The sequence below is a fragment of the Canis lupus genome, chromosome 23 (assembly GCF_011100685.1).
Source record: "Canis lupus familiaris isolate Mischka breed German Shepherd chromosome 23, alternate assembly UU_Cfam_GSD_1.0, whole genome shotgun sequence".
NCBI classification, from domain to species: domain Eukaryota; kingdom Metazoa; phylum Chordata; class Mammalia; order Carnivora; family Canidae; genus Canis; species Canis lupus.
In genome coordinates this window covers 50028298-50039460 of record NC_049244.1, presented here as the reverse complement: position 1 = coordinate 50039460, position 11163 = coordinate 50028298, and the positions used below count along the sequence as shown (strand labels likewise).

General features: G+C 48.9%; 1 protein-coding gene across 1 annotated transcript in view; it reads left to right on the top strand.

Annotated features, from left to right (window-relative positions):
- The first annotated feature begins 2157 nt into the window (after nt 1-2157).
- PLCH1 (phospholipase C eta 1) overlaps nt 2158-11163 on the top strand; it is a 203036-nt gene continuing 194030 nt past the window's right edge. Inside the window, exons 1-2 of the mRNA XM_038571271.1 lie at nt 2158-2459; nt 4167-4268. The gene's annotated coding sequence lies outside the window, so the exon portion shown is untranslated. The remainder of the gene's footprint in view (nt 2460-4166; nt 4269-11163) is intronic.

Below are 11163 nucleotides of genomic sequence, written 5' to 3'. Positions count from 1 at the left end.
GCTTTGCAGCTTCCTGAGCAAATTCACGCATGAAAAAGAAAATGACTTTAGTTTATGTTGTCACTAAGCCCAGAAAAATCCCTGCGCACCCGGGGCTGCCAGCTTTCCTAGGACCTTCTTATTGGTGGAGAGTTTTAAATTGAAGGTGAGCGAGGAGCGGAGACTCCAAGTCCCTCCCAGCCAGGCTTTGAACTAACAATGGGGCAGGTTGAATGAAGGCTGAGAACTGCAAATCCTGGAATCCAGGGGCCGGATCCCCCCGCGGCTGCCGGGCCCGCGCTTCCTCGCTAGCTGCGCACCTACTGTGTGCCCGCTCCCCTCCGCCGCCGCTCTGGGCCTCCCGTCAATCCACTGAGTCACTGAGCCGTGTAGGAGAAGCGTCTGGAAGAAGAGATGTGCGGGGCACGGGGAGGGGAGCAAGAGTGCTGCCCACACTCCCTCTTAGGGCAGGTCCCCTCGGTCACAGCAGCTTCATAGATGCTATCTTCTTCTTCTTCTTTTTAAAAATTTTTTTTAAAATAAATATTTTTTATTGCTGTTCAATTTGCCAACATATAGCATAACACCCAGTGCTCATCCCGCCAAGCGCCCCCCTCAGTGCCCGCCACCCAGTCACCCCCACCCCCCACCTCCCTTTCTACCACCCCTAGTTCGTTCGTTCTTCTTCTTTTTTTAAAGATTTTATTTATTTATAAGAAACACACACACACACACACACACACACACACACACACACACAGAGGCAGAGACGCAGGCAGAGGGAGGAGCAGGCTCCATGCGGGGAGCCCGACGCGGGACTCGATCCCAGGACCCCGGGGTCACGGCCCGGGCCGAAGGCAGGCGCTAACCCGCCGAGCCACCCAGGGGCGCCCAGGCAGGTAAGCTCAGGTAAGCGCAGGTAAGGCCAGGTGGGCGGCCCGCGACGCCCTTCGCGGTGAGGCTCTGACCCTTGAGCTGCAGCTGCAAGCGGCGCCGCTCCCTGCGCTCCCGCTTCCGACCTGGCGTCCCCGAAGCCCCGCATCCTGCAGCCCCCGAGGCTCCAGACGGAGCCCCGAGGAGGTGTCCCCGCTTCGGGAGGCTTGGACCTGCGGGCGGGGCAGGGGGCCTCGCTGGCGGGCCGGGTGCCCCGGGGGCGCGGGGGGCGCGGGGGGCTGCGGCGCGGGGAGGCCCCGGGAGCTCCGGTCCGCGCTCCGCAGCTCCAGTTCCTGATTTGCCCGGGAGCTGCGGGCCGGGAGGGAGGGGGCTCCGGCGAGCGCGTCGGGATTTGAATGAGAAAGCAGGTCGCGGCGGCGGCGCCCCGCTCTGCCCGGGCGGCTCGGGGCTTCCGCGGGCGTCGGGGGGCTGTGCGCTTCTCGGTGCCCCCCGGCAGGGCCGCTCGGGCCGGGAGGACGGGCCCTCGACCCCCAGGCCGCCCCGTGCAGGCTGCTCCGGTGCCCGGGACCCCAGGAATCCTTCAACTGCTGAGCACTCGGAGTTGAGCAGGTCAGTGCTGGGGCGGGGGGGGGGACCCCGGCGGCGAGAGGGGCTGCTGGCGGGCAGACCAGGTGTGCGGACGAGCAGGTGGCCCGAGCTCGGTCCGCAGCCCGGGCGGGACCCGGCGAGCCAGGGTTGCGGTGCGTGGGGATCCCCGAGCCCCCCCTGCAGGACGGGCCCTGCACCGGCTCGGTGGGGGGCTCAGAGGGGGGCCCCTGAGATGTGCCTGTGCGTGCGCCCGCGCCTGATCTCATTGTCGGGTCGCCCGTCGGAGGCTGGAGCTTTGCAGCGGGAGGCCTCCCCCACGCGGGGTCGCGGGGTCGCGGGGTCCCCGGGGTCGCGTCCCTGCACCCCCGACCCCCGGGCGGGCCCCCCTCTCCCAGCGCGCGGGGTGCACTGCCCGTTGCACCTGGGGGGTCTCGCGGCTGCCCCTGCGCCCAGGGAGCCCACGCAGGACCCCTCGCGGTGGGTGGGGGAGCCCTGTAGGCTCAGCGCGGGGAGGAGGATTTACCCCATTACCCTCCCCGGGAGCGGACGGGAGCCCCGGAGCGGCCCGCCGGCGGGGGGCGGGGCCGGGAGCGAGGGGGCGTGGCCACGGTGGGGGCGTGGCCAGGGCGGGGCGGGGCCCGGCTGCCGGCGCCGCTCTGCGCCTGCGCGCGGTTCCCATGGCGACGGCGCCGCCAGCCCGCGATGCCCCCGGCTCGCCCCTAAGCCGGGTCCCCCGCGCGGCGTCCGCGGCCCCCTCTCTCCTCCTCCTCCTCCTCCTCCTTTGTTGTCCGTACCTCGGGGCGAGCTTCCGACGGGGCTTTCACGGTAGCAGCTCGGCACTGGAGCCACGACCAAGCCCCCGGGGCAGAAGCCTGTCCCCAGCCCCGCCGCCGCGCTTTACTGATTTGAGCGCAGACGGGAAGGAAAGGCTGAGAGCTTGCTCGTTGGGGCGGCCGCGGGGACGCCCCCCGCCCCCCATACAGCTCATTTCCTTGGAGGTGAGGCATGAAAAAAAAACAATTGCAGCGCGGTGGCTGCCCCCAGCAGTGAGGCTGCAGAGCTGCGCCTCCCCTGCACCTGGCGAGGCGCGCGGCCCGGGCACCTGTGTCCCCCGAGCGGCCCGGGTCCGGGAGGCGCCGAGCTGCAGGACCCGCCCACGGAGATGCCAGCGCAGAGAAACAAAGGCTTTGCCAGAAGTGGGGAGGGGTGGTTTGCCCAGTTGCCCCAGCTGGTCACTTCTGGGGTTAATCTGCAGGGAATGTTTCCAGAAGCCTTGATGGGAACCAGTCCGAGTTCTCAAGCCTCCCGTTAAAAGTGTCACTTTTCCTTTTCTTGAAATCGTGAGTCCTGACAGCTCTGTCCCTTCCGAGGGGTGGTGGTGGTGGTGGTGGGGGATCTCGTTTGTTTAGCCCAGGTCAGCATTTGGCAGCGGGCACAGGCCTCACGGGGGATGCAGGAGCTGCGTGCATCATCTCAGTTGCTCGTCGGTGGTTAGCAGGGTTAACATATAAGCATGCATTAACATCAACATAACCAATAAAAGTTTGAAAATGGAGTTACCCCCCCTGGAATGAAGCGTGGCATAAAAATACAGGAGCTGAAGCACTAGGGGTTCCCTCCTGCTGTATCCTACTTTTAAACCATTTGCTTTCAAGAATAGCAAATGTTCATCAGCGGTGGAAGTTTTCAGCCAATGTCCTTCCCCCGCCGTCAGCCCACGAAGTCAACGTAATTCTACTTTTCAGATGATTAGCAAATAACACGCTGTTAAGGTTCTCTCTCCCATCCCATTCATTATAAATGCCTAGACATTATGCAATCCATCTAGCTCCCGCGTTAAAAAAAAAAAAAAAAAAGTCCAATTAAGTTTTTTCCCCCCTCCCTTTTCTCACAATTTAAAAAAAAAAAAAAACAGAAAAACTCTTTAATTTTCAGGTTCAGATACTTTGTGACCCTATTTGGTGGTTTGTAACTGGCTCCAATTCCCTAATTCTCAGTGACATGTGTTTCTGCTGGTTCCAGGAGGTAAACTGCAGTTTAGCAGATCATGGGATAATGAGATTGGGAGTGCTTGGGGGAAGGCCGGGGGAGAGGCATGGGAAGGAGACAAAGGGAGGGAAGGCTGATGGGCAGAGCCGGGATTTATAGCTGCACCAGGTTCTGCATAAAAGCGTAAAAGTCCTGGCTTCTGTTAGATACATTTTCTCACAGCATCAGTATCAATTAAACTTATTTTTAGAATCAGTCTTCTAAATAATTAGAAGGATAGAATTGTAAACATAGAATATTATAGTGGTGCTTTGTGTTAGTGTGCCATGATGTAATTGGGAAAACTCTTAATTAAATGTTTTCTGCTTAATTTATTCATTTAGTCAAATTTTTATTGAATACTATCTATAAGGCCAGATAAATCAATCCGGAGCCCTGCCTTCCATAAACTCAGAGTTGAGTTCTGAAATAATTCTCATGCTGTTTCAGGTTTTCAGAGCAGATAAGAGTACTCTAAATCAACTGTTCTCCCTAAGTGTTGAGCAGTCCTACATCTAGATTCAGAAACAAACGCTTAAACTGGGATTTAAAAAAATACCCCAAAGACTGCTTTTGAGTATTTTAGATTAAAAAAAAAAATACATGTATAGTGAGAAGCATTGTGTACACCAATTCTATTTAATTTTTTTTTTTTTTTTTTTTTTACATTTTTGTAGTACAGACTGGGCCCTAACATTTGCTGTCTTCCGAAGTACAGTACTGAGTTTAGGAGGAACAGAAAAACCCTGTAATTCTCAGGTTTCTTAGATGAAGATAAGGTGAGTGATTCAGTAGTCCTTTGTTCTGGCTCCATGTTTCATGACATAATAAACCTCCTGCAGCTCCTTTCTAAGAATAGTGTTGGTCCGCATGCTTGAAGGATCATGACTATTATTTCTCTGTGGGGAGGAAAAAAAGGAAAATTATGATAGAAGGGGGGAAACGAATAAAGGAGTACAGTAGGGCATTTAAACATTTTAACTTTTGAGCTGGCCTAATTCTAGGCATTTTTAGTGAGTTTAGACTCTATTGAAATCCATTATGGCAATGACACCTCCCTTGGTGTAACACTGACCAAGGTTGAGAAGCCCTTCCTCTTTCGCAGAACATGGAAAGTTAGGGAGACAGGCGTCTCCTTTCTTCCCCCACCACCTCATGGGTTTAACAATTATCAGCTCAGAGAATCTTGCTGAAGAGCATCCCCATTTGGTTATTGCTCTTTGTCTAGGAAAATCAGACTCAGCTGTGGAGTGTGGACCAAGTGGTGCAGAACTCATTACTTTGAACAATGCCTCCTCTGCCTGGGAAGCATGTTTTCTCTTCTCACTCGTAGGGGCTTATTCCAGGCTGGCGTCGCTCACAAGGAAAATCATTTAGACACAGTTCAGTGGACACTCACTCACATCTCTTTGACACCCGTGACCATTTTTGTTTAAGGAGAAATCCAGTACTGCTGTGGTAGGGTGTGCCGAATTAGAAGTGCATTTTAAGAAGCCCACGAAGAAGTTTACACAGCTTGGTCTTATTATCATCAGGGTCTCTGTCTTCTGTGCTTCAAAGTAGAAGAGGACAGGGTGGGCGCAGAGGGGACAACCAGGAGAACCTTTATTACAGCCAGGTTAAAAACTTTCTCACCAACTCTGCATTTTGGATGCGCTAAGCTATGCACCTGCGCCCTCTTACAGTCAGAAAATTACAGGGATCCCTGGGTGGCGCAGCGGTTTAGCGCCTGCCTTTGGCCCAGGGCGCGATCCTGGGGACCCGGGATCGAATCCCACGTCGGGCTCCCGGTGCGTGGAGCCTGCTTCTCCCTCTGCCTGTGTCTCTGCCCCTCTCTCTCTCTCACTGTGTGCCTATCATAAGTAAATAAAAAAAAAAAAAAAAAAGAAAATTACAGGGCAAGGTTCTAACAGTCCTGCTGTTCCCCGAAAACCAAGGGCAGGCTCATAGGAAACCGCGCTCTAGACTTGAATTACTGTAGGTGTGGGCAGCAGCAGTGTCATATGATCTAATCTGATTTCATCAAGTGGGATCGACAGTGGGCACCTTCTGATTACATGTTTGATTATATACATGGACGTATCTGACGAACGCATGGTTTGCATATATGCAAAAGTCTTTTCTTCTATTTTTTTAGTCTGTTTTGGCCTGAGGAATTCTGACATCAATATGATTTAACGTAATGGGGAACACTTCTGGTTATTTAGTAAATATCTTAAGGAGTTCTGGAAGAAGAGGAGAAACTGAACATTAGCATGTTCCAACCACGGGCTTAGACATTTCCTGTCAGTCTTTTTAAAGCCCACAATAGGGCAGCCCGAGTGGCCCAGCGGTTTAGCGCCTGCCTTCAGCTCAGGGTGTGACCCCAGAGTCCTGGGATCGAGTCCTGGGATCGAGTCCTAGGATCAAGTCCTACGTTGGGCTCCCTGCATGGAGCCTGCTTCTCCCTCTGCCTGTGTCTCTGCCCCCACCCCCCTCTCTGTGACTCTTGTGAAAAAATAATAAAAATAAAATCTAAAAATAAATAAATAAATAAAAAATAAAGCCCACAATAACCCAGAGGCAGGAGTTCTCTCCCATCACTGATTTCTCAGCCCACGATCTAAGCCAGCCTGGAAGGGACATGGAATTTGCGGTCCTACTGCCCGTGTGGTCTATCATGTCACATTGCCACTCAGGAAACAAAGACATTTTTTATTTACTTATTTATTTATTTATTTATTTATTTATTTATTTATTTATTTATTTATTTATTTAAAAGACTCAATTTACAAAGAATATGGAGTTGGTTTTCTCTCCAGGCTCACCATTCTATCCAAAGTACAAATGGCTGGAAGTGTTTCTGATCTGCTTTTCGGTGAGCGGAGAAGCTGCATTCGCCATGTGGAGTTTAGAAGGTTATAAATTCAGGCCTGGCTCCAGAAAAACAGTCAAGACTTTGTTTATAAACCGTGTTGGCTATTTGTTTAGAAGCGACTGGTGGTCTTCTGCAAAGGCTTTTCCACATCAAAGCGGCCCGCTCTTTATCACTTCTAGATTGTTGTCGAATTGCGGTGGTCGAAGGTGGCCCCTCGTGATCTTAATGTGTGTTTTCTGGCCTCCCCAGACGTAGATGTTGACTTTATCGCATATAACCCTTGTGTCCTTATTTTCCTGAGATAGTATTGAGAGACTTACTGCTTGAATGGACCAGCGGGTGTCTTCCTGTAATGCCCTTCAAATTAGAGATCAGAATTATCTCGGATAGTTGCTGAAAATTTCTGGAGTCCAGCTGGAGTTTTGGTGCTCCCGAACAGCTCCGCATCGGGGTTGGGAACTTGAAACTGGATCGTACTGAGCTGGTTGCTGATTTGTAGTATTTTTGAGTTGGTTTCCCCAGGCAGACACTGGAGCTTAGGGATGTCCATACTTACAGGGCCCAGCTGGGACTTGAACCTTGGCCTCGCCGGCAGACCTCGGGTCCTGTGCTCTTGGTAGCAAACCGGGCTTCACAAGCAGACCCCTGTCCTGGGCCTTTACTCCCTGTGTCGGGCCCTAGAGGGAAAGAGAGGCTTGAGGGTTTCAGAAGACGGAAGGTGGATCCACTTGGGGAATCGGCCCTGGAGGGCTCTCTGGGTTCGCGTGTCTGGGGCCTGTCCGCCCAGGAGCCTCTGCTCTTTGCGGCTGGTTCTCCGTGCGCGCCAAGGGACTTGTGCACCTGCCCGGCCGTTCAGGTGCACATTAATTATCAATCCCCACCGAAAGCCAGAAGGATCTGGTTTAGGGCTGGCACAGCTTGGTTACTGATTAACAGACCTGAGGCAGTCTTGGTTTCTTTTCATCTGCCTTCACTTCCTTGTTGCTAATCCACAAGAACCAGACATTCAAATTCAGCTTCCTACTTCCCTCTTGAATTTCGCGGGAGGAGCCTTTGGACCGAGGAACGGGTCTCCGGGTCTCCGCGGGGTGTTAATGTCACCTCTGCACCACTGCCCTTGGTGGGAACTTTGAAGATCTATATACTGGTTTGGTTTTGTTTTGTTTTCAGGAATCAGAATCTTGGACCAGAAATTCAGTGAGTCGATTTTTGTCATGTAATTGGATGCAATTTAGTTCTGTAGATCTTTTTTTTTTTTTTCTTCTTCTTCCAAACAACTCTTTCTTAACCTTGAGCGATATGGGAGATATGGAAAAGAAACTTAGCTTTTTCGAAGACTTGTTGATAGAAAAGAGTAATGTGTTCATAGAAGGAGTTAATATTATGGAAAGATCCCTTGATTTTTATTTCAGTCTAAGGACTTGGTTCCATACAACCATTTGTGCAAAAGAGAAGAGGCGGGAAGGTGGAGGAAAGAAAAGGGAGGGTTTCCTCGTTGCATATAGAATATCTCTGGAAGAGAATATGCAAGAAACTAATGTCGGTTGCTGGAGACAGATAGGAGATAAACCATTATTGTAAATGCTTTTGTGCCTTTTGAATTTTGAAACGTAAACTTAATAAAGTTAAAAGAAAGAAAGAAAGAAGAAAGAAAGAAAGAACGCCTGGGTTTCAGTAATAAAATAAATGAATAGTAATGACATTCTGACTCCTAACTGGGAGAAGTAGGAGACTGGGAAGAAATTTTAAAGAAAAGCAATTTTCTTTCTCACTATCTTTTTTTTTTTTTTTTTAATTCCGGTGTAATTAGCATACAAGGTTATATTTGTTTCAGGTGTATAATGTAGTGATTCAGTAATTCGATACATTACTCAGTGCTCATCACGATAAGTGTACTCTCAATTCCCCTTTATCTATTTCATCCATCCCCCCACCTACCTCCCTTCTGGTAACCCCCAGTTTATTCTTTTAAGAGTCAGTTTTCCAGTTTGTCTTTTTTTCTTTGTTGTTTTGTTTCTTAAATTCTATGTATGAGTGAAATTGTATAATATTTGTTTCCTTGACTTATTTCACTTAGTGTTATACCCGCTAGATCCGTCCATCGTTGCGGATGGAAAGATTCCTTCTTTTGTATGGAAGAGTAATATTCCCTTGTATATATAGATACCACATTTTCTTCATCTGTTCGTCTTTTGATGGGTACTTGGGTTACTTCCATAATTTGGCTATTGAAAATAATGCTGCAATAAACATAGGGTTGCATATATATTTTCGAATTTGTGTTTTTGTATTCTTCCTGTAAATACCCAGTAGTGGACCATCATATGGTAGTTCTGTTTGTAATTTTTCTTTTTAAGGATTTTATTTATTTATTCATGAGAAACAGTGGGACTCAATCCCAGGACCCCGGGGTCACAACCTGAGCTGAAGGCAGGTGCTCAACCACTGAGCCACCCAGGTGTCCCTGTTTGTAATTTTTTGGGGGAACCTCCACTTTGTTTTCCACAGTGGTTGCACCAGTTTGCATTCCCACCAGCAGTGCACAAGAGTTCCTTTTTCTCCACATCCTCATCAACACTTGTTGTTTCCTATGTTTTTGAGTTTAGCCATTCTGACAGGGGTGAGGTGATAGTTTGTGGGTTTATTTAATTTATTTTTATTTTTTTTTAGTTTGTGGTTTTGAATTGAATTCTTTCTTAGTATCTTTTCAAGTCTCACCAAAGTTCATATTTAGTAATTTGTAAAAGCAATTTTCCTTAAGCTCTTTTGGATTTCAATAACAGGGCTGGGGAAGTTTCTTTTCTTTTTTTTTAAGATTTTATTTATTTATTTATTCATGAAAGACACAGAGAGAGGCAGAGACCCAGGCAGAGGGAGAAGCAGGCTCCATGAACGGGAACATGGCCTGAGTCAAAGGCAGACAGACGCTCAACTGCTGAGCCACGCAGGTGCCCTGGAAGTTTCTGAAATTTGTGTGTGTGTGTGGTTTTCTTTCTTCTCATATAACATCACCTTTTGGCTGCAGCCAGACTCCCTGGACCATGGGAATCAGGCTTGTCCCACTCCTGACCAACTCAACGTCTCTTAGGCTGGTACCCTTCACCTCCTACTCTATTATTTTTCTCTCCTAGAGAAATCTCTGCAATGCGATTTTTTTTAAAGATTTTATTTATTTATTCATGAGAGACGCAGAGAGACAGAGAGAGAGAGAGAGAGAGAGAGAGAGAGGCAGAGACACAGGCAGAAGGAGAAGCAGGCTCCATGCAGGGAGCCTGACGGACTCGACCCCCGGTCTCCAGGATCACACCCTGGGCTGAACACGGCGCAAAACGCTGAGCCACTAGGGCTGCCCTGCAATGTGATTTTTAAAAAAATTTTTCTGAGTAGTGCCTAAATGTGAATGTAAGAGGAGTGTTTTCTTAAATTGGAAAGGGAAAAAAAAAAGCTTGTATACGGATGTTTTATTCGGAACCATAGCTTTCTTTGTTTATTTGTTTTAAATGAGTTGCGAATTGGAAGTATTTTTCTGTTTACTGGGTAAGTCATTAAAACACAGTCTTGGAAGAGAGTAAACACAAACTGTATGCAAACTTCTTTTTCACTTGTCAAAAGAGGGAAATGTGACGTCTATTATTTAGCGTCCAAGTTTCAGTCAAAAGCAAAAACACAAGTCAGGACCAGTTCTCAACAGATACATAAATTTCTCCTCTCAAATTTGGTGAAGTAAAATAGTATATATCTGACTACAAAATTCTTTTTTTTTTTCTTTTTTTTTTTTAAAGTCAATTATTTTTCTTTTTCTTTTCCTTTTTTTTTTTTTTTTTAAGTAGGCACCACATCCAACCGTGGAGCTCCACACAGGGTTTGAACTCATGACCCTGAGATTAAGACCTGAGCTGAGATCAAGAGTCAGACCCCCAGCTGACTGAGCCACCCAGATGCAGCCTACAAAATTTTAATTTTTAATTTTTATTTTTTTAAAGATTTTATTTATTTACTCATGAGAGACACACACAGAGAGAGAGAGAGAGAGAAGCAGAGACATAGGCAGTGGGAGAAGCAGGCTCCATGCAGGGAGCCTGATGTGGGACTCGATCCCGGGTCTCCAAGATCATACCCCAGGCTGAAGGCGGTGCTAAACCGCTGAGCCACCCTGGCTGCCCCTCAATTTTTTTTTTTAGATTTTATCTATTTATTTTAGAGAGAGAGAGAGAGAAAGAGCATGAGTAGGAGGAGGGGCAGAGGGAGAGCATCTCAAGCAGACTCCCCCACTGAGCACAGAGCCCCTTGATCTCAGGACCCTGAGATCATGACCTGAGCCCAAATCAAGAGTTGGCTGCTCCACCGAGTGAGCCACTAGGGCACATCCCCTCGGCCCCCACCCCCACCGCAATTCTCTTTGCTCTTGTTATTTTTTATTTGTTAGAAAAGAATAACTGAATAGATCGTATGTTCTGATTCTTAGGAATTGAAAAAACTTAAAAGGGCTTTTACTGCAAATTCTCCCTCACGTCCGTCCGTCAGCCATCCAGCTATTTCTCTAATAGACCGACAGTGTTACTCATTTCTTGTATATTTTTTCTAAGCAACATATATGTGTAATCACGTACAGAATACATACAGTGTCCCCTGTCTGCGGTGTCGCTCTCTGCTGCTCCAGTCACTGGAAGCAGAAGATCCTGCTGACACATGGCCAGCAGGTCGGTCGCAGCCTAAGACTCCGTCACACTGCCTGTGTCACTCCCCTCTCCACCTCCTCGCAGGAAGGTGAGTGCAGTACCAGATAGTCTGAGAGAGAGACACATGTACCACACACG